Source organism: Pituophis catenifer, unplaced genomic scaffold (genome assembly GCF_029215685.1).
Source record: "Pituophis catenifer annectens isolate HBS135680 unplaced genomic scaffold, rPitCat1.0.hap2 SCAF_4, whole genome shotgun sequence".
Lineage (NCBI taxonomy): Eukaryota > Metazoa > Chordata > Lepidosauria > Squamata > Colubridae > Pituophis > Pituophis catenifer.
The window spans coordinates 31,682,065-31,706,959 of record NW_027256884.1 but is presented as its reverse complement, the minus strand read 5'-3'; the positions used below and the strand labels follow the sequence as shown (position 1 = coordinate 31,706,959).

Genomic DNA, 24,895 nt, shown 5'->3' with positions numbered 1-24,895 from the left:
GCTTTCTCTAATTATGAATATAAGTTTGTAAGTTCTTTTTCTAGAATATTTGATTTGGCTTATACCCTCACCTTGGATAAACAAATATGCTTTGAGCAATAATCCAAAGTTAATATGGCTATGCATGTTATTATTCTGTTTAAACAACATATGTTGTATTTATTATGTCACTATGTTAGTAAATCCATACTTCACTTCTACATTTTACCTATTACCTAGGTATGTCATTTTAAACACAAATATTAATAGGCTTACAAGTGTACTGTAAGGTTAAAACATGTTATTAAGAAGTGAAGGAAGTCCATTAGAGGGGACTTCTAGGCAAGGAATAGCGAACTAGACCTCTCCAAAGGTGCAGAGATGTTGCTGCAGCCAAAACTGACTGGCAGCAAGCACAATCTAATGGAACATCTCTGGATAAAGAGCGATCACCCACTTGTGGTCCAGAGAGCTGCTCCTTGCAAGGAAACTGCAAGATTTCAGTCAATCTGTGTTATTGAGTGCTGGGAGACAAAGGAAACCATTGCATTCGCAACTCAGAGGAGTTTCTAAGGATATTGGATTCATCCAATGTCACTTTCACATTTATAATAATTTTGAAGTTCAAAACTACTTGGTCAGTAAAACTTCATCCCAAAATAGAGGCAAAACTGACCAGTTAAAAGAATGTAAAGAGTATAAAATAAGTGAAAAAAGGCAAATAAAAATAAAGTCAAGAAAACTATAAGCAAATGAACAAATTAGATAAATTTGTAACACAAAGGTGCTTTCTGTCAAAGAGGGCTAACAACCAGATGACTGCAAGGAATATAAATCATCCATTCTCCACTATTCAGTCAGAGCTGAAGAAGCTTCTTGGATGAGAAGCAAAACGTCTTCTAGCAAAACAAGGAAGTCCAGTTGTCTTTTGAAAGAAAGCACCTTTGGGACAACCATGTCCTGGATGACTGAGAATCTTCATAGACCTTTAACTATATACTTTGGGATGAACATTCTTCAAATGGTGCATTTCATTGAGAGCCAAATGGATGAAAACCAAGTTAGAAATCTGATAAGGTTTATTACAGCTGTGCGTTTGTGTATGTATGCAAACAAATAAACAAAAACCAAACATTATGAAGAAAAGAAATCCACTAGAGGCCCTAGTTTAGCAGATAACTGTGGATCATTTTTGGACCAGCACAATGGGACGCATATAAATTTAGTAAATAAATAAATAATTTCAAACCCTAAAGCTTCTTTTCTGCAAACTATACAACCAGAACTAAATGATTGAGTCATAAGCGCTCCATGGCTTAGGGCCTGGGTATCTACGAGAGCACCTTCTGCCACCGATAACCTCCGACCGGCCAGTACGCTCCCACAGAGAGGGTCTCCTCAGGGTGCCGTCGGTCAAACAATGTCGACTGGCGGCCCCCAGGGGGAGAGCCTTCTCTGTGGGGGCACCCGCCCTCTGGAACGAGCTACCCCCCAGGGATATGATTGATCCTGGACCTCTGTACTTTCCGCCGGACCCTGAAAACTTTTCTATTTCAGCAAGCCGGGCTGGCTTAAAATTTTTAACTGGTTAATTTTATGGGTAAGGGGTTTTAAATTGGGGAAGCCAAATTGATTTAATTATGTTTTAAATTATTTTAATTTTCATATTGTATGTATTTTAATCTTGGCTGTTCACCGCCCTGAGTCCTTTGGGAGAAGGGCGGTATAAAAATTTAATAAATAATAATAATAATATCCAAAGCTTGATTCTGGTAGTTTTATTAACGTAAGTCTTTAAAATGATGAAATACTAAAAGTTAGTTATTGTGTATCTGAAGATACATTTACTAACAGTTAATTTAGAAACTCTGAGGATATCAATTTAGTTGATGCTAAATCCATTTTTAAATGATCTTTGGTCAGCATAAGACAGGCATATCAGTACCACCACAGAAAATAGAAACATTCAAAATGGTGTAGTGTATATTAGTTAAAAGAAAGACTTCAAATGAAAACCATTTATACTAAGGCATGCAGGCTCGCTTTGTTCTGAAGAGAATGGAGCTATGCTTATCTATTAGCTTAGGTAGAAGAAAACCCAGGTTGCTTAATGACCCAGCAGAGTACTAATATAAACAATTGATGTACATATCTTTTCCAATAAATTAAGAGCATTACAAAACAAGCATTATACTTTTATAGATAGTAGTTATATGCTAAAAAATTTTTGGGGGCAGTTCTCACCCGACCAGGTGTGGGAAGCGTAATTTCTTCCATGCCTTTTTGCAAGAGATCGCTGAATAGTTGAGGTAACCCTTTGGCGGAAATGACTGACTCTGTGAAGTATCTGGTGATGATTTTCTTGTCCATCTCTTGAATATCCACGCTGCGACATGGTGTTGTTGTCACATTAATTTTTAACGTTTCCTAGAATGAAACCTATACAGTATTTGTCTTGAAACCTTGATTGCAGTTGGTACTCCGATGCTACTTAAAAGTGAGTCTTTTTTAAAATTATCAAACACTGCAACATTACAAGAATAAAGTTAAATCACATTTATTTCATTAAGAAAAGCAGTGAATTTCTTGAAGGCTTACTGTACACTTTGCTGAGCAAATTTCAAAGCACATCCAATTTCTTGATGCACAAAAGACATTCACTATTTCTCTAATAGCCAGTCCTTCAAATCAAAAGAAACTAGACATATACTTGATCCAGAAGTGTTTTTAATTAGAATCTTTGATTGTAGTTACATCCAAGTGTACGGTCTCTCTCTTTACCATGTATCTTTTCACAGCATTCTCATCTGTTTATCATTTCACATTTCACTAATTGCATAGGAATATCCTCTGAATTGCCAAGCAATAGATATCCATACAGGTCTTCTTCAAATATTCAAAAACCAGCACTTAATGAAACAGACATCTTTTATTTGAAAACTAAAAGTTTCAAATCCTAGATCTGGCAGTAAAGAATGTTGTTTTCTGTCAAGGTTGTTTCTAGGCTGCTGATTTCAATAAGGCAGAGAAACCTACCAATGTTCAAATTCAAGGTTTATGGACTCATCATATAGCAAGAATTAATTGTCCGTCAGTCTATCCAAATTATGTTGCTTCGGAGATCTTCAAAGCAAAAATTGATTTTTCGACAAAGCATTCAAAACGGAAAAGAACAACTCCCAGAAAAACTCTGGTTTAATAAACAACTTGCAATGGGAAGGAAGGGAGGGGATACAGACCACTGTGCTGCAGGATTTGTTCTCATCTTATTCAACACAGGAGAGAGGAAACTGCTTGCATTGCTTTCCTTGGCAGTAACTCCTTTCCATGATAGATATTTAACTGGAGGTGCAATCAGAAAGCCAGCACTTTCCCACAATAGCATACCAATATCTGCAAACACTGTGAAATATAACAGCTAATCTAACACCACATGAGACTTAAGAGTTGAGCATTATCTTATGTGAAAAATGCATACGGCGCATTATTCTTACTTTTCTAACAAATGTGTGTTTTTAGAAAGATATATATATATATACACAAAAACAATTGGAAGACTAAATTATCCCAGTTTATGGAGTTTTCTTTAAAAATGTGACATAATGAAAGACAATGTCAATTTTTTTACATGAAAAAAACCAACACTTTTTAGAGTTGTATCATTCTTCAATACTAGAATAAATATTAATTTTGTTTTCACTAAATTTTTCATGATATGCAATTTGACTATTTTCTTTTACAGTAGGGCTTTAAAGTTGCTTTTTAAAACGCTCCCATATTGCATGTTATAACAATGGTTTGGAAAAACATAACTTATGATCTACGTACAGTGAATATAGAAAGTCTGCACGCCTCTCTTAAAATGCCAGATTTTTGAGATGTAAAAAAATCAGACCAAGATAAATAAATTCAGATTTTTTTTCCACCATTAATGTATGATACAAGCTGTGTATATAAATAATTGAAAGCAAATTGAAATCTTTCAGGGGGAAAAAAATAAAAACTTTACAATAAAATAGTTGCATAAGTGTGCCCACCTTAAACTAATATTCTGTTGAAGCGCCTTTTGATTTTATGACAGCATTCCATCTTTTGGGGTAGGAACATCTTGCCTTGGGAATCTCTGCCCACTCTTCCTTGCAAAAGCTGTCAGACTGTGAGACCATCTCCTATACAAAATCTCAGATTTTTCAATTGGATTCAGGTCCAGGCTTTGACTAGGCCAGGGATGTCAAACTCATGGCCCTCGGGCCAGATGCGTCACATGCTGGTCATGCCCACTGCCGTTTTAGCAAAAGGGGGAAAGTCACGATATGTCATGTGACGATAACGTGACGCCGCGAGTTTGACACCCCTGGACTAGGCCATTCCAAAACTCTGATTTTCTTCTGGTGAAGCCATTGTTTTGTTGATTTGGAGGTATGCTTTGGGTCATTGTCGTGTTGAAAGATGAAATTTCTCTTTATCTTCAGCATTTAAGTAGAGGCCTGAAGACTTTGTGCCAAAATTGATATTTAGAACTGTTCATAATTCCCTCTACCTTGGCTAAAGCCCCAATTCCTCAAAGCATAATGCTGCCATCACCATGCTTCATTGTGGGTATGATGTACTTTTGGTGACGTCCACTGTTGCACTGACTAGTATTCAACACCAGTTTGAATGTGATTAACTCTAACACAGCCACATCCCTACTTATAAGAGTGTGTGTACACTTATGCAACCACATTATTGTACATTTTTATTATCCACCGTACATATAAAGACAAAGACAAATCAAACAATATGAAAAATGAGTTCCTGGAAACAGTAACAGTACCAATGATTGGTAGTAATTAAAAATACTATAATGTGTATACCCTTTCTATCACATCAAAATTATAAAAATTGATTTTAAAAATGCAGATGGCATTTTTGTGTAAGTGCCATCCCAAGATTCTAGAGCACAGATGTCAAACTCAATTGTGTCAAATGACATCATGTGACGTATCATGTTTTTTGCCTTTGCAGAGAAAAGGTGGGCATGGCCTGTGCATGATGCATTCGGCCCATGCGCCACCAGTTTGACACCCCTGCTCTAGAGGCCAATTTTTTGTTATTCATCCGGTTTGAAATATTTTTTTCCTAATTTGAAAGTCTACTATACTGAGCAGAGTCTCTAGATTAGGAATCATAGAGTAAATATTTATTTACTATATGTTTAAATGAGACCATTATAATTCAATGTGAGCTTGCAAAATATTTTAAGTGAGCATACAAATGCTACTACTGAGCACAGGCAATTAAAATGTGTGGGGGTTCAACTGCATGGTTTTGACCTTTGGCACCATCTAGGCTGCCATCTTGATCTTTTTGATCCTCTACATGTGGACACCCCTGACTGAGTAGTGAAACTTTCCCTGCAAAAATCTCAGAACCATCATTGGAACCACTCTGGAAAGCAGCAGTAAAGTTGCAGATAAGCAAAACTCAAGATATAAGATAAGATAAGATAAGATAAGATAAGATAAGATAAGATAAGATAAGATAAGATAAGATAAGATAAGATAAGATAAGATAATTTTATTTCTATACTGCCCCTCTCCCGAAGGACTCCGGGCGGTGCACAGTCAAGTAAAAACACAATACAAACATCATAATTAAATTTAAAAATTATTAAAATTCTTACATTTGCGGCCGAAATTCGTGAAAAACCCAAAAATTTAAAAACTCCAAATTTAAAACAAATTACAAAGATAGCCCTGCCTGTCGGAAGAGCAGGGTCTTGAGGGCACAACAAAAAACTCGGAGGTCAGAGATTGTGCGTATTTCTGGGGGCAGTTCGTTCCAAAGGGCAGGGGCTCCCACAGAGAAGGCTCTCCTCCTGGGTGTCGCCAGCCAACATAATTTGGCCGACGGCACCCTGAGGAGTCCCTCTCTGTGGGAGCGAACTGGTCGGTGGCAGGCTATCGGTGGCAGAAGGCGGTCTCGTAAGTACCCAGGTCCTGAGCCATGGAGCGCTTTAAATGTGGTAACCAACGCCTTGAATTGCACCCGGAAGACCACTGGGACCCAGTGCAGCTCGCGCAGGAGGTGTTACATGAGCGCAACGGGTTGCACCCATAATCACCTGCGCGGCCGCATTCTGGACCAGTTAGAGCCTCCGAGTGCTCTTCAAGGGGAGCCCCATGTAGAGAGCATTACAGTAGTCCAGCCGAGAGGTAACAAGGGCATGAATGACCGTGCGCAAGGCGTCCCGGTCCAGAAAGGGACGCAACTGGCGAATCAGGCGAACCTGATAGAAGGCCCCTCTGGCCACGGCCATCATATGCTCTTCTAAAGACAGCTGTGCGTCCAGGAGGACGCCCAGATTGTGAGCCCTCTCTGTGGGGACTAAAAATTCACCCCCTATAGACAGCGATGGCATCAGCTGACTATACCGGGACGCCGGAAGCCACAGCCATTCGGTCTTGGAAGGGTTGAGTCTGAGCTTATTTCTCCCCATCCAGACGCGTACGGCCTCCAGGCAGCGGGACATCACGTCAAGGGCATCATTGGGGTGGTTTGAGATAGAGATGTACAGCTGAGTGTCATCAGTGTACTGATGTATCCTCACCCCAAAACCACGGATGATCTCGCCCAGCGGCTTCACATAAATGTTGAACAGAAGGGGCGAGAGAACCAACCCTTGCGGCACCCCCCAGGCGAGGCGCCTTGAGGTCGACCTCTGCCCCCCTGCTAACACAAACTGCGAGCGGTCGGAGAGGAAGAACCACCGCAGAACGGTGCCCCCTATTCCTAACCCCCTCAACCGCTGCAGCATGATACCATGGTCGATGGTATCAAAAGCCGCTGAGAGATCTTAGAGATACATATTATATGTATCTCCCTCTCTCCCTCCCTCCGAGATGGCTATTAGTTAAATTTAACATAGGTAACAAAACTTGAAGATTTCCAAGTACTCCAGCAGGATGCACTCACAATCACTGGGAGTGGGTGGGGAAGGAATGCTAAATATTTGGTAACTCATTTTTGCGAATTCAGAGTTTGTGGGTACAAATACATCTGTCATAGAAATCATAATTTGTAAGAAAAAGGATACTGCTCCTATTTCTTCTGAATACTAATCTGTCAGGTTCAATCAGATTTTTCCAGTCTCCATAACAACCCACAATTAATTAGCACCTTCAAAGAGAACAAGGACTTAACAGTATTAATTGGAAGTTCTGAACAAATACCACCTGCTCTTCTATCTCCCCTGTGCAAAGATGAAACAAACTGCATTGGAGCACAAACAAACAAGGCATTGAAAATCTGAGCTTTGCTCAAATAAGATTTCTTTTTCTTTTGAAAAGCCTGCAATTCCAATGAAATATCGTCATACTTTTTTTATACTTTTTGGAAGATAGTTGGATGAAAAGCCAGCATGGCACAGAGGTCAATAATCGGACAAGCTCCAGGCTAACCCAGGTCCAAACCTTTACCTACTTTACAGGATTGTCATTGTGGGAATGATTCCCACTCAAGCTGCCATTGGGTTCTTGGAAGAAGGTTGGGACAGTAATAGATAAAATGCCTGCAACAAGATGGAATGTTACCTGGACATAAGCACACATAAATAATTAGCATTATTGCTAAATGGAGGTTGAGATAAAGTAGCAAATCACAACTGAATATTAAAATAGTAACTGTCAGTGAGATGCTATTGTTTGATCCAGACTATTCTACCTGTGCTTGGTTCAGGTGAAGTACAGCTTTTAAAACTCAAAGGTTAAACAGAAACTATAGTTTATTCAAAATCATAGTTTTTCAACCTCTTTCTCTCATGCTATTTATTTTAAATATTTACATAACCACCCATTTTATGTACCATAATCCCAGTTGTTTTACAAATAATGCAGTACACAGAAGTTATTTTAAGTACTTTTTAAAAAGAACACAAGCATTCTGTGAATCAAATTATTTTTCCAGAACTCCCAATTGCTCGGAATCTTACAATTTTTTCAGTGATTTACCTTAAAATTTCTACAAGGATGTCAAGATCATACAAAAATGTCAAGTTTCTGAGAACTTAGACATGACATAAATGTAATACAATCCCCAACATTTTAATAGGATTTAGTTTAAACAAAATTAAATTTGGGGGATACTATTTCCGGTTTTGTAAGAGCCATTGGATACATTGTTTCTCACAGAGCATAACTACAAATGCATCCCAATCACTGAGAACAGATTTATATATAGTTGATATATAAATCTCCAAATAGACATAGCTATTTAAGCTTTAAGCATACTTAAAGACAGGTGGTACATCCACATCCTTCGAAACCAAATCAAATCTGAAGAACTGCAATGCCCTAATCTGTAGTTCTGAAGACAGACCTTCGTATTAGTTATACTAATCATTTTATCACTGCCATTAAGAAAATACGGTCTATTCATTTGAGTTGAATGCTTCAGGGAAAGAGTATTTACATCAAATTTGTTTTTGCTGACTCAAATGCAAGCAGCACTTAGGCTGAGACCTATAAACCACTTCACAGTGCTTCACAGCCCTCTCTAAGTGGTTGCTGACAGTTAGCATATTGCCCCCATCATTCTGGGTCCTCATTTTACCAACCTCGGAAGGATGGAAGGCTGAGTCAACCTTAAGCCGGTAACAATTGAAATGTCAAACTGCTGGCAGCCGGCAGTCAGCAGAAGTAGCCCGCAGTACTGTATTCCAACCACTGCGCCACCATAGTTCAGGAGCAGCAGGGGACAAGGATTTATTAACTTTATCTAATTTGTCTTGGTCAGTGAAGAACAGAAATTGACAAACTGTAGCATTTGTGTCACATGTTTTGACAGTTCCTCTGGCATTGCAAGGGTCACCTGCAGTCAGTCTATAGTTTGCATGTGCTGTCTCTTTTTCTGCTTCAGAAGTTGTTTTGGAAAAGCATGTTCAGAGTTTGTTTGGAGGTGGCTTAGCCCCTTCATCATCAACCTAGATTGGGAAGAATCAACAGGAATGGGGAACAACAGGAATGGGGTATTCCTGTTGGTGCATTTCATTAGCCTTAACTTCTTCCTAGGACTTGCTGGATTTGGACTCTGAAAAGGGAATCTGGACTATTCCCTTTGTGACAGCCAGTCTGGACTTTAGGTCCTGGCCCTTAGTAGGGCGTGTGTGCATATGTGTGTGGTGGAGGGAGGGACCAGGTAGGTAATACAAAGAGGAAGTAAAATTCTCACTGCAGCTTCTACTGAGTGCAAAGGGGCCTCAAGTAAGACCTGTGAAGGAAGCAAGACGACTTGGGACTCCAAATCCAAGAAGGTCTAAAACATTCTAAATACACTATTTGTATATATCTTAGAAGTATTTCTACATTCATCAAGTTTTTCCCACGGTCTTTTGGCTAGACATAAAACCAGTATCTATGGAGACCTTTTCCTTGACTGTGAGGGCAAGTTTCCTCTATTGTAACCATATTCATGTAAGTAGGGATTAGAATTGTTCTGTTGTCATTAATTTACAATTCTGCCACACATTTAATGTATCTCCTCAAAGCGAAAATCATATTCTATAAGTATAATGTTCAGAATAAAATTAATATTTTTAAATGCCCACTGATTCTATTACTATATACAAGTTTTGCATCTAGCTGAACATAAAATCTTTAACCTGTTGAGATCCTGAGTCATATTTCACAAGTAGTGTACAAATTATACCTAACAGGTGTTTGTCATTATGAGTAGTAAGTTTTCAAATTCAATCAATTCTCTCAATACTATTTCTGCAATTCTTTTGATGATATACTACAACTTTTTTGGAAATATTGAAACCAACCTAGCGGAATAGGCTTTTGTGAAATGAGACACTGATAACAATGAAATTGACTTTCTACTGAGCAAATTTATTAGTGTTTGCATCTTCATCTTTTTCTGAGTAACAAAACCTAAAAACAAAACCCAACATAAGACAAAGGGTAATATATTTTCAGACACCACTTTTTAAATATCAATTCTTTTTTAAAAATTCCTCCAAGTGGTTCAAGTCAAGACAGTAATATTTTGTTTTTATTTATTTCTTGTCTTTCACCAAGGAGTTCAAGGCAATGTACACACTCCTCCAATTCCCACCCGCCACTACTAGTGGGGTAGATTAAGCCAAAGAGACTGACTTATTGAAAGTCACTCAATAAATGTCCAGAGCTGAGCAAAGTCTTGAACAGCCTATTTTGAAAAGCTCTGAAGATCCTGGCAGTTTGTCCAAGCTTCAGGAACATGCAGTTAGGCAAGCTCTGTTGGTATTGGTGATATGATTTTATTTCAGGTGTTATTGTGATGGTTGTAATCTTTGTATGCCACCCAGAGTTGCTACTGTGAAATGAACAGTGCTATAAATAATTTAGCAAATCAGCCAGCCTGGGTCTGCTTAGACTTAGTCCAGCATTGGCATAGCATAAAAGATACGCCATTCTTTAGGAAGAGAAAATGTGATTGGCCTAAGGACACCTGATGGGTTTTATAGTTTAATAAGGATCTGGCATGGCCATCCTGTTTCAAGTCCAATGCAGCATGTTGATTTCAACTAAAATCAAGCAGACTTAATTCCAAATACAAGTACCTAGAATTTAAGGCCAATTGCACATACTTAGCCCAACTTTTTTTTTGATAAATTGGCCTCACTTTTGCAAAATCACTAGTTACTACAGTAATTTATAACTATTACATTTTGGAAACATAAGCACGTTCTATTGAAATTGGATGAAATATTCTTCAGCATACATAACCTCTACTACATTAGTTTGTAGCAGCTTTCAGGCAGCAGCTTTTCTTAATACCTTTTCCACATGTTATGACTGAGCCAATTTGGGATTAGCACTTTATACCTTTGTCTCCAGGATGCTTGCAGGCCCCATAATTGCCAGGGTTTGGGCAGCTGAGCCAATCCCATTTCAGCTGCTGTTCCAAAGGGAATGCCATGAAGACACCTTTACAGTATTTCTATTGGAACTGTAGAATCTTACAAGCAGGGATTCTCATCTCCTAGATTTTCCTCCCAAGTGTTTTAGTACCATGTTGCTACTCCCCCCTTAGTAATTAGGGAGAGAAAGATGGTTTTGCCATCATCATAGAAGCGCTTGTTTTGCTTCCTTATTGTGAAAGCCAATATTGCAGGTGTGACAAACTCGCATTGTCACAGCGTAGTCACGTGACATATTGGGACTTCCCCCCCTTTGCTAAACTGGGCGGGAACGGGGCCAGCATGTGACGCATCTAGCCTGCGGGCCGCGAGTTTGACACCCCTGCAATACAGCAAGGAAAGTATGAGAATGGAAGGTGGGGTGCAGAATGAAGAGCTAAACTTCTCAACTCCCCATTGGTCAGCAAGAACGGAGAAGAGCAGCAAAGCCAATGCAATGTGGAAATGTCATAAATAAAAATCAACCACCGTTGACTTTGACTATGCCCTTGATTTGGAATACTTGCATTCCTCGAATACAATGGCTTCTACTAAAACTCATGAATTACCTTTGTCACCTAACATCTTATTGAACTAAGGGGGAGGGGAGGCATAAAAATAACATTTCACAAAATGTTTATGGTTAATGACTACAACTGAAATTACAAAGTGTTTATTGAATCAGTTTGACCATGCAGTGCTTGCAACAGGCAGAGCAAAATTGGTGTTTCCAGGTACAGTGAATTCTTACACATTTAGGGAACTCCATTAAATATTTCCAGTGTTTCTAAATAGAAATTGATAAGCTGATTAGCAAGAGGAGAAATACAAGTGACCAGTGTCTTGTTTTAAGGGGTGGTTTTGGAAATTCTAGGTGCTGTAAATTTTCTCCCATCGTTCCATGGCTGTTCAAAAATGTTTAATTATTTTATTAAAGATTTTAATGTTGTTCTTCCATTGAATTAACAGAACTAGGAGTAGCTAACAGACCCCAAACAGCCAGGTATAACAAATAAATACAAATTATGAACTAGTCTATTGTGTAAGCATTGTACATGAAAACCACCCATTTAAAAAAGTATTTCATCTATTGAAAAAAATAATATAAAGAAACATCAGAATTTGGCAAAAAAAATGTAATAAAGAATGGCAAATAACAGGGCTTTTATATACATTTAGTGAGCCATGAATTGAGGGATAAGGGAGTATCACCAGATTTCTGCAAGAAATTATAATAGTGGTACTTCCTCACACATACAGCAGGAGGTAAGACATTACAGCAAGAATATCTATAGAATGCATAATCTTGTTACTGGATTATACTTTCTCCTGGGCTGCCATCAAACATATTAAATTAAAACGAATACTGCACACAGAGACACAGGCATTTTAATATCCACACTTGTGCTGCCCTCTTACAGAAGGTTAGAAAAATCAGCTAGCAAAGTGAGATCTTTAAATTTGAGCTCAGTGATGAATTTGACAAGTTCACAGCTAGCTGTTAAGTTTTCATTGTATGTTTTTTACTGCATAGAATCCATAGCAAGACAAACAATACTGCTTATTTTGTGGTATAATTTTTTTTTTTTACAATCTACTACCTGGATGATATATTTGAAATAAAAAGAAAAACCACTCTATAAATACCCTAAAAGCTTTAACTTATTACTACTTACAACTATTGTAAATCTAAAATAAAATAATTATTTCTCAATAGCAATATTGAAAAATAGACTGTATCAATAGACTGTAAAATAAAAAAATATTATCACACAGTTGCTTATTGTACATATATAGAAAAAATGCTTTGGAACAATTAAAATTATCTATCAAATATAGGATACATACATTCTTAAGGCCACACTCATATCAGATTTCCAATCTACACTGATTCACAAATCATATTCAGAAAGTTCTTCTGTGTTTTTATATGATTCTACTGGACAAATAATTGCACACAAATAAGAAACTGAAATGATTTTAAACATTTCACTTTTTAAAATAAAAAACAGAAACATATTTTAGATAGAGATATTAAATATAAATAATGCAATTTTAAACCAGTAAAAATACAACCTACCATTTTCTTTCAACCTTTTACATTTACCACAGGCATTTTCAAGTTTTAATTTTAGAAGACAATCCTGGAAGAAAATCATGCATCTGAGTGGAACTGGTTTCCCTGAACAAGATCAATCTATGAATAATATCTTTCAAATGCCTCTATTGCCGACAACCATAATTTATTGTTACAACAGCTGTAAAAAGGCATGCTAAAATCGTACTCCCAATTAACAAATAATCACGTTCCTCATCAGCACAGCTAAACATGATTCAGTAATTATTCCAATGACAATTTGATTCAGATAAAAGATCCTGTCAGACACAGAGATAAATCCCAAATGCACAAACATAATTTAAGGCAACCAGGTCTTCCTACCAATGTTCAAGGAAACAGAATACAGTCTCCATATGAATTCTTCTGAAGCCATTTCTTCGGTTTTCTGCCAGCATTTCATTGTCAAGCATTAACTAAGAGAACCCACATTTCAGAATACAGCAATGGGGAACCTATAGCCCTGCTTTAGTGTTGCATTTCAATTAACTCTCTCTACACAGATCCTCCAATCCAGCTCAAATGGAGGGGAAGTACTCTTCTTCTGCAATGCACCGGCAGAAGGATGCTCTTCAGAACCAGAGGCTTATCATGCAATCACATTAATATCACTTTAACATGTTCACTCTTTCTCTGTGACGTGTTCCCCCTCTCTAGCTGAAAAGATGACAGAATTAACGTGATGCTTTCTTTTTTAACCAGTTCTTTCCCTCTGGAAGATTACAGCAAGCATTTCTCAGGGATCTGCATTAGAGCAGCAGATAGAGCTTGTTGCTAACTGTTGTTCCCTTACAAGAGGAAATATAACAGGGCAGCCACAGAGAATCTTCATTCTCTAAATAAGGTGAAAACAGAACACTTAACTCTGTTTCAATCTCTTGTTTGACATCAAAGCAGATTTGTATCATTTTAATTTTGGATACCTGACGTTTACACAATTTTCAAGCACATTAATTAATGCAGATGTTTTGCTTTTTGAAGCTCTATCCCTACATTGTTTCAATGTAGAGATAGAGAATAATTAGGCTTTGCATGGATAAAGTAATAGTTTCAATTCCTGGAATTTCAAGACAGGACTACAAAAATTTCTATCTGAATCTCTGAGAAACAGGTTGCAGTCAGTGCTTACAATATTGGACTAAATAAAGTAAGGATAAGGCAACTTCTTAGATTTACATCCAGTAATTCTTTTGAGTTGTTCTTTTCCAACAGACAATCTCCACCTAGAAATCTAACTACATTCATTTGGTTAATGATTCTACCCAACTGGGGAAATCAACTGGTGGCTGTAACCTCTGTCTGTCCAATAGCTTTAATTCAACACTAAGCGCAGAGACAACTAGTGAGTTTAGAAAGATGTCAGATGAATTTTCAATGGTTCTTAAAGTCAAGGAGCCTCTTCACCCTTTTGCTGATTTAAGCTAGGATATTTCTTTTATTCAATTTGGAATCTACCTGACTCCTAAAAAACAACAACCCTCTGGTGGCTTACAAAACACACAAAGAAAAAGAGAACTAAATATTTTCTGGAACAGCTGTGGGGTGGGAGCCATATGAATTTCTGGGGTTATATTTTTCAGACCGCAAGTGCCACGGCAGAAAAGGTGCACTGCATGGTTTGGTTGAGATGACCTTGAACACTACCATTTAATCTACTTAATCTCACTGGGAAATTTCATTGGGTGTATATTGAAATGTATACCCATTTCTAAAGCTGGCAGAGGTTTTCTGGGCATAAATCTCTGGTGTTTATTTAGTATCCTTTCTTCCTCCCATCAAATCTGGGAAGTCACATATAGGACCTTTTTACGAATCAATTTCCTTCAAAGTGGATGAAAATTAAATATTACAAATTTTGAAAAAGGAGAAAATGAACTGGCTAGAATAGATTGTTTCACTTCAGCCTTATGTTGTTAAATGAAATTATAACCCAAGCATATGTTATTCAGAAGTTCAGAAAAATCCAAGGTATTTTCATATCCACATAAAGTAGATTTATCCAATCTTTTTGAATGCAACTAAGAATCAGTTATGCCCATCATTACAAACAATTATTGTTAGATGAATCTAATCAGGATGGCTGCCACAGGAGTGTGAATTATATTCCAAATTAAAAACAATGTATTTGATCTCTCATATCATACATTGAAAATTCTCATATGAATACTTGAAGATAATGCAAGCAACTTGCTAAAGAAATAGTAAAAGACTGCAGTTTTAGGTATACTTACATAGTAGTGAAATTTCACTCACTCACATAGAAACTGAATACAAAAATTACTCTGCTCATTCCATCTATACATTTACTTCCCCACCAACACCATCATGTATTTATAACATTTCTGATACCACACAGAGCAGCAGAGCTTGTTTTGTTCTGCTTCATTCTTGGCAGTCTGCCTACCATTGCATAAGCCTATCAAAAGCAGCTAAGGCTCTTTGCTGATGCTTCTGCTTGCACATGGGGTTCCTGGCTGAAATAATAAGGACAATAACAGCTTCATTGGATGAACATTCCAAAAACAAAACATAACAGTAGACATACAATGCAGAAACACATCAAATGTCAACAAGTCATATCAACAAGATGTCAAGCTTCTCCCCTGGCTGGGCCGGAATCACTTTAAGTCAGCAAGAACGTCTGATAGCATGGCTGAATTTCCTTCACAGTGTCCTCCCTTGAGACTGAATTAAAGGGTAGGAAGCAAGGAAGATTCCATAATGCTGGAAATAAAGTTGTACAGTGACAGACAGATCAGTCTCATATGCTGTTTTCAAGCATTTTTAACTATAATAAGGACAGAAATCCTGCTTCATATCCATGAGAATTTAATTTACTTTTTAAATATATATTCTTGGGGAAGGATAAAGCTTTCCATTGAAATTGAAGTGGACACGCACACACACATATACTAGCCTCCAGCTCTTTCTACCATCTCTTGTATTAAAGGATGCTCAAATAGAAGAAGCATGCTTAAGACAAGGGGCTGCAGGAGGTAGAAGACAAGGCAAACATTGCACATTTCTCATCTATATGGGGATTTTGATGTTAGAAATACTTCTATATAAAGTTTCTATGTAACAAGAGTGGGAGGAGAACCATTTTAAGAATATATCAATTTACAATTCCAATAACTAGATTTATATACATTATATACTGCTTGCTGGACCAATCTCTCTAATGAATTTGGTTTCTTGATTTCTTTGCAAACTTTCAGTATGTTAAAAGAGACAATAGAGTGGCTATATTTTCATCTCTTTGACTGAAACAAATTATCACAATTGTATACTATGCTGCCTTCTAAAAACACCTAGAAGCCAATGTTTTTAAAAGGGATGATATGTTGCAAAGAAAAACCTTTCAACCAGTTTCATGCAATCTATAGATTTTCAGGTGTTCTGGACAACTTGTACAAATCTTAGTCATGATACGCAGGGCTTATGAAGGTTATAGACCATGGGTGTCAAACTCATGGTGTCATGTTGCTGTCACATGACATTTTGTGACATTTTCCCCTTCGCAGAGCTGGGGTGGGTGTGGCCTGCGCGTGACGCATCTGGCCCGCAAGCCACCAGTTTGACACCCGTTATAGACCAAAACATGGACGAGACCAGGCTGCTTACTCTCATTTTACATTCTTTGCAACACAGAATTGATTTCCCAATTACACTCACAAAGCAAGAGTCAGAACTGCCCATCTCCCAACTGACTTATTGCCACAACCTCATTAAAATTATCTTGACTAGCTGTAAACAAACTCAATAGTATATAACTGTTCATTACTTATTTATCCACTATTCTTTCTTTCTTCTCCCTTTTTTATAGTTGATTACTAAAGGATCTCTAAGGTAATGATTTGTCTCTAGGGTTTGTTTAAAAACTCTCTAAAGTGTCATGACCTTCAATGATACGGAATGTAATTATTACTGTAGACCTACACAAAGAAACTATGTTTTCCACCTAACTATGTTTCTCTTTTCATGGTGTATCCTTATAGTATTCTCATCATGATATACTCAGAGAAGAACCATACCAGACTGTTTGCCCCCGTTCAGTTACTAGTTTTACTAGAGAAATTCCATTTTCTTTAAGGAGCTTGCTCTGCTTGCATAGATATCCTGTCCTTAGGATAGGGTTTTCTGTATCATTTTTTTCTAGAGTGATGTTTATCACTAATTCCTATCATTTCTTTATGAGTGCTTGGAATATTGTTCTTTAGCTATGAAGGCAAATTTTCATTTATCCAGCTTTCAGTAAAATGGGAATAAATCCTTCAGGATGTTATTTTTAAGCAAGTAGGATGAAATAATGAAATACATGATCTACGCAAAATTGAAGATCATATCAAATATATATTTTCTGTGATGGCAGGCAGATATATCTAATATAGAATGAATGACCATATGAAAATTATTTGAAGAAGCAAATTTGCATCAATGCAGATCTAGTATCTTAAATCTTGTATTTTTTCTAAAATGCAAAATGAATATCACAAATTTTCTAAGCTTGTGGAGTTCTGTACTGTCATTCAAATACTTGTCCCAGGAATCATATTAACCTTTCATGTAGCTTTTCTGGTATTCCAATTTCTCTTTACTAAATCTGTGTCTATTTGATTAAAATAAGAGAAGTTTTTAAAAATTCCCAATCCACAATGACATAATAAAAAGCAATGTGACAGATTCAGTTATGTGCACTCTTCAGTGGACTGGTTACCTTGGAAACTGAAATGGTCACATGTCTTGCAACAGAGAAGAACATTTCTCCTGAAAAATCCAAGCTCGCTTGGAAGAGATTTAAGCAAACAAATTTTGCTAATGTTAAATATCTTTTATTTTAATATTAAATTACTTTTATTTTAGGCATTGCTGTTAGAAGTTCTACACAGAATATGTACAGTCTATCTTATTTAAGATTGAAGCTTTACAATCAGTGTTTTTCAACCTTGGCAACTTTAGGTTGTGTGGACTTCAGCTCCCAGAATTCCCCAGCCAGCATCTAGCAGGCTAGCTGGGAATTCTGGGAACTGAAATCCAGACAACTGAAAGTTACCAAGGTTGAGAAACACCAACTTAGACAGTCACTCTTATATTGTATAGTGAAGTCTCCTTTCCCCTTCCCTCCCCTCTCCTTTCCTTACAGTCACCAAGCCTACTATGCTGACTCAACAGCAGCATCTACTGGTCATTGTAGCTAAATACAGTAAACTTGATACAATTTCAAACATCTCAGACTATTTTGTTACCTCTTGTGCCATATCTGTCATTGGAGATTGGCGAAAGAAAATATGAACAATGCGGATAAAATCTAAAACTATGGAAACCTAATGTCAAAAATCCACAATCCTCATTTATGGGACCAAATAAACATCAAACCAGAATCAGAAGTGTTTAAAGAAATGCCTTTGCGATAAGTACAATCCACTATATATGGCTGTTAGAAAAATGCTATATATAATCATAGGCTTTTAAGTGCTCCAGCTATAATATTTACAAACGTTAGTATAAAATAGGGGATCATTATTATGCTTGCAGTAAAAATACACTATGAAACTGAAACAGTAATTTATTATGAGATTTCCACCCTGACTTCAGGTTGACAATTCAGGGTCTTAGCAACTATATTATTCTAATTATCTTTTTTTTTTTTTGCTTCCTTTCTCCCTACCCATACCACATTGTACTTGTAACAAAGGCATGTGTTCCAGCTGACAAGATGAGCGGCTTTAACCACTAAGCCATTTTGCTCCTTCAACAACTTATCACCATCTCTATGCTGCAGTATAAACGTAGCCAATCTGCTCACAATGCATAGATTAAGCCCAGGAGGAAATAGGACAATCTGCAATTTAGAACCCAGTGGGCGGTTTTCTCAAGTGTGGATGTTAAGTTTCTAAGCCTAAGGGGGACAAATAGTTGACAGTTGAACAAAACATAAGCATGGCTGGACCACTGCATATACACATCATCTCATAATATGGCAAACGGTGGAAGCGCTCATATTTGGCCGTGAAATCCAATAACTTAAATCTTGCTCTAGGATAAGCCCTTCCTTAGAATTGTGTCAAACTCATTGACGATTACAAACTAAATCTAATAAACTCACTTAAAATATTTTCTCTATATATCTCATTTTATGTCTTTAAAGAAAGCCCCCAAACCTCGCCATTCAAATGTATTCAGTAACAATCCAATAAAAATTAATCTCTTTTAAAAATAAGGAATGTATAGAATAAAATAAGATACAAAATGTGTTTAAATATGTCGATTAAGTAGGAATATGCGGGAATAGATGAACAATGTTAAGAATTACGTACTGTCAGAATGACATTGAATCGTATAATTATTACGGATATATTTTTGTTATAGATGTATTTTAACTTGTACTTTTGGATTTTAAATGTTAATAAAGGTTTATTTTAAAAAATTAATCTCTTATAGACAAACAAAACCTTTAAAAGCGCATCCGGATCACCTACCTTCCCCCCTCCCCTTGTGCCTCTGCCTCAGTCTGCTGTCAGTGCTCCTGTGCAAAGACGAGCCTCCTGCAGCTGGTCACCCATTCCGGCCCATTGACTCTCAGCTTTCCTGAGCCCGTGTAACACATCTGGGTTGCGTGCCTCCCCCCATCTCTTCTTGCTATTTGGATAGGCAATAAACTCACCTGTGCTGCATGGGCTGCATTGATGAATTTTGTATCCTGAATTCCATGGATTTTTTTTTTTAAAGTTATCTTTCAAGTAGCTGGTGTCAATTTATGTTTGCTTTAACCACCAGGCATTCTTTAATGTGCAAAGGATGTTTAATTTAATTATAGCTAGCAAGTTTGTTTTAGAATTAGCCACTCTGTCCCTGAAAAAGGTAGTTTAGGTTATGTTAATTTAGCTTTTTCAATCAATTTATGAGTAAAGGTAATCCTCAACCTACAACCACAAAATTTCTGTTGTTGAAGCAAGGCAGTTGTCAAGTGAGTGTTGCCCAACTTTTTTGCCACAATTGTTAAGCAAATCACTACAGTTGTTAAGTGAATCATGTGGTCTTTAAGCAAATCTGGCTTCCCTCGTTGACTTTGTTTGTCAGAAGCTGGTCGGAAAGGTTGCAAATGGTGAACACATGACCCCAGGACAATGCAACTGTCATAAATACATCCGAGTTGCCAAGCACCTGAGTTTTGATCATGGGAATGCTGCAATGGTCATAAGTGTGAAAAATGGCCAAAAGTCACTTTTTTCAGTGCCACTGTAACTTCAAATGGTGACTAAACAAATGGTTGTAAGTCAAGGACTCCCTTATTCTTGGACTGTTTAAACCTAAAGGTAACTTAGCCATTGCTCCCTGACTCTAGGGGGCAATGCTCATTTCTGTTTCTTAGCTGAAGGAGCCAGCACAGTCCGAAGACACTTCCGTGGTCATGTGGCCAGCATGACTATATGCCAGTAGGGGATGCTGTTATCTTCCAACTGAAGTGATACCTATTTATCTACTCACATTTGCATACTTTTGAACTGCTAGGTGGGCCGGAGCTGGAGCAGGTAATGGGACCTCATTCTATAATGTGGCACTCGGGTCTTGAACCCAGGCTGTCAGCTTTCCAGCTGACAAGCTCATTGTCTTTAACCACTGAGCTACCGCACCAAGACTGCTTATCACATGCTATTTTATTAGTTTAGATTTTGATACCTAAGAAATCTAACAAAGTACTATTGAAAATATAGTTCTGCTTAGAATAAATAAAGAAGATTCAGCTCTAGAGGGCTATGGAACATAATAGTATTTTATGCATCTGGTATCTGGTTTTCCCCAGAAACAACATGACAAGTTTGATCAGCTGCAGAAATTAATCTATCAGATAATCACAACAGCAAACATCTATGCTAAAAAGAAATTATACCATTAAGAAAGGACACATCAAAGTCTCTGGGTTTTGTATTTACCCAATTATCTATTATCCAGTCAATGGGAATAAGAAGGTACACATTTCATGGTGTTCCAGAAGGCCACAGAAGGAAGAGTTGTTTTCTGTGATCATAATCAATGGAGGTTTCAAAAAACTAACTAGCTGAACCAAATATTGTCTTTTCAGAAACTTATGGAATTGCCTGCTGAAATTTCTTCAGAGGATGGAGACAACAACAAGATGCTTATCTAGGGAAGATTTAATTTAGTAAGTGGAAATAGCAAAACATTGGGTGAAAATGATCATCTAATGACAGAGATCCTGATTTTTAAGAGCAAATAAAACTGAGCAGAGTCAAAATATTCATCTTCAAAGGTAGTTCAAATGTTAATAAACTGCTTATGGTAAGCAATGGTAAGTAGAATTCTATAGCAGGAAAGGGTGATAGGAAAAGGAACTAAGAATGGTGGGATTTCCTAAAGGAGTAGATATTAAAAGCACAACTGCAAAGTATTTCAATAACTTAGCAAATATTTAAAAACAACAAAGACATGTGCAGGAAATGGAAGATCAGGTCACAAAGGAACAGTTTAGATAGGTAGTCCATAATTGTACAGCTGTTGTCAGAAAAGCAAATTGTCAGAATGAGCTGAGGTTAGCAAAGGATGTTAAAAATAACAAAAAGGGTTTCTTTAAATATATTCAAAATAAAAGGAAAATGAAAGAATAGTATGCAGGTAGTCCTCAATTTACAGTCATTTATTTAATGACTGTTCGATGTTACAATGGCACTGAATAAAGAGATTTATGACCATATTTCACACTTACGACTGTTGCAGTATCCCTATGGTCGGTCACATGATCAAAATACATAATGGGATGTATTTATGACATCCCATGATGTGATCACCTTTTGTGACCTGAAGTCACAAAATGGGGCAAAACATCTTGCTTAGCAACAGAAATTTTGGACTCAATTGTGATCATAAGTCGAGGACTATCTGTTGTAACTCCTTGAGGAAAAAAAGCCAAATATTACTGGAAAAAGCAAATTCTGTTCCTATTAAAAAGAAAACACACAAATTCCAGAAAACTACAAACCACCCAGTCTGTGATTGCTGCCCAGAGATATTTTAGACTAGATCATAAATAAATTTATTTACAAACACCCTGAAAACAATACAGTAATTATCAGAACATTTATCAGGAACAAATCTTGCAAGACTAATCCCATTTTTTTATTGATAGCTTCTTTGATAAGAGTATGGACTGTGCTTAACTTAAGCAAAGCACTTGATACCTATGTACCTCATGATATGCTAATTTGTTTGGCTACATGGCAAGACAATTACATGGATATATAGCTGACTTAAAGATTGAATGCAGCATCTATCAAAAGTTCTTAAACTCAACAGAGATATCAAATGAAGTATCACAGGATCAACCAGACTTCAATATTCTCATTAAATATTTCAATGATGAGATGCAGAAAATGCATAAACAGATGCATAAATAAAAAGGACTCTGGTCAGTGTACATGTTATTCCAGTATAATAGAACAAAAAATAATGCAATTACCTAGGGACTAAAAGCTGAGATTTCAAAGCCAATTTAAAGGAAAGTAGAAGAGGGGGGGAGGGAGGGAGGGACAGAGAGAGAGAAAAAAGGAGTGGGAGAGGGAGAAAGAGAGTACCCAGAATCAGTTATTCTGCTGCCCAATTTCAATGCTATGATTTTGAGGTGTTGGGATGCAGGCCTAAGTGGTCTGAAAACCACCCATCTCTGCAAAAGCTAACTACTTTTATTTAAGTGAAGGAGAGTGTCTCAAAAGACTGAGAAGTGTTTGAAACAGCCTTTACACTGATGATTTTTAATATGATTGCTTTATTCTGAACACCTAGCTTGTATCCCATTGCAGTGAACAACAACAAAAACAAATCTGCTCTATTATTATCTAACAGCTCCTCAAATTTATAAAGATAGGAATTATAGCATCACTTATTTTCCAAAAGGGCTCTTGCTATTTGGTAACTAGTAAATAAGAGTAAAAAATGAACAAGCAGGGCCAGCTCCTCTGGCTATTAGCCAGACTCTTTCAGTTTGCCTCAAGCCTTTGATATTTAAAACTACAAGCAAAAAAACATCTCACTCCTGGAATATTATGTGTTAAGAGTTGAATTCATGAATTATTTTAGCTTTATTTCAAAAGACAACAAATAATACTGATTAGTAAAATTTACTATCATGCAAGCACCCATTTTTAATCTCACACAGTTTTACAATAAAATAAAATGCCACTTCAACTATTATGTTTCCAAGATGTAACAATCACCAGTGCATCATACCTGGCTGTGTTGCAGGTACCTTCTGCTTATCTTGCACAAGCTGCAGGATGTCTGATACCACAATGCGGTGTTCTGTATCATCTTTTTCTTCATTAGGCTGGCTGTCGGCTGAAAAACAGTTGCAATTTCCAGCTTCCTTACAGAGGATGAGCCTCCAGTAATTAGACATGAAAATGTGTCTAACCTCAAGTTCCTGCAGTTAGGAAAACAAAGCAAAATAAGCTGTTTTAATCCACAATGGCAGCCCATTGGAGCATGTGATTCTACATTTTGTTACAGAGGCTACTTTAATGGTTGCATCAAAAATAGAGGGAAAACCTATATTTTCTGGTCGTTGCACTATGTATGCACTAGTCTAATATGCACCCTTAGAAACATCTCAAGGTACATCTATCCAGCTGAATTCCAGAGAACAATCAAGGAATACATGCCCTAATGAATTTTACTGCCAAAATTAGGGGTCAGAATGCACAATGTGAATAATTGAAATGGAACTGTCCATTATTAATAAGTTTTTAAGACAGGACCTCATTGAAAATTATCTATCCTTTTTTCCAGAATATTTACAGGCCTATAACAGGATGTCACTATGTACTGATATTCCTTCTATTTCTTAGGCATGGCACAATCTCTTGAGCTACTCCAGGTGATCTATGCAGTAGAGTAGAGGGTACTTTGGATGCATTCTCAATGGCATGTTGTTCCTCACTTTGGGGGCGAGTTAAGCTCCCAACCTTTCATATTTTATGAGGCTGGTAAAAACAAACCATTTCCACAGGACATCCATCAAAAAGGATTTTAGTTGGGAACAACAATTGATGCTGTTCCAAAGTAGATCAATGTTCCTAGATGTTTTAATTTATATATATTGTAAACCATAGAAGAAGGCAGCATACAAATAGTTGTAATAATAATAATAATAATAATAATAATAATAAATATCTTTACCAAATATAATTTCCAAGCAAAAGAGTAACAGCTGAACATTTTTCATTCTGTAGTGAAACACGTACTTTGTTAACTGCAATTCCTTTTCTTGAAACTTTTCTTAGCATATTGTGTCAATTATAAAGCACCAGATAAAACCTCCTTGATAAATTGGTAGGATACACAAATATTCTGCCATGCCCAAACATACGGTAATCTTGAGAATTCCCCAGAAGGTGGGAACCTTGTCCTTTAACAGGAGTTATTGATCTATAATTTCCAGCATTACATACTGAGGTTGTGATCTTCAGTTCCAGAATAATGGGGCTACTTTTAAGTAAAATGCTCATTAAAAGATATAGAATTTCTTTAATTCACAATTTTTTTGCATTTCTCTTTCTGTTTCTTTGTCCTTGGTGTGAAGGCAAGGAACTAATAGAGTGTATTTTAAAAAGGAGGAAAAAAAATACGCTCTCAGCATTCTTAAACCAGACTGCTCCCAAACCCAGGAGAACTGTAATAATAAACACTCCCAAAATGCTGCTAAGAATGACATAAGCAGACCAGATAAACTCTTGGCAGAGATGAATTATGATCAAGATAAAGGACAATTTGAGTGTGTTAACTCTAATTCATCCATTTTCTTTTTATCAAACTAAACAACACATCCTGCCTTTATCAATGATATGTTCATAAAAAGGCATTTC

At 36.9% G+C, this 24,895-nt stretch overlaps 1 protein-coding gene across 2 annotated transcripts in view; it reads right to left on the bottom strand.

The window, feature by feature from the left end:
• Positions 1-23,297, bottom strand: part of MCF2L (MCF.2 cell line derived transforming sequence like) — an 81,504-nt gene extending 58,207 nt beyond the window's left edge. The window contains exon 1 of one of the 2 annotated variants that reach the window (XM_070944194.1): positions 23,262-23,297. The gene's annotated coding sequence lies outside the window, so the exon portion shown is untranslated. Of the gene's footprint in view, positions 1-2,223; positions 2,350-23,261 lie in introns of those variants that run through there. The other variant, XM_070944195.1, reaches the window with a different exon arrangement.
• Between the last annotated feature and the right edge of the window lie 1,598 nt (positions 23,298-24,895).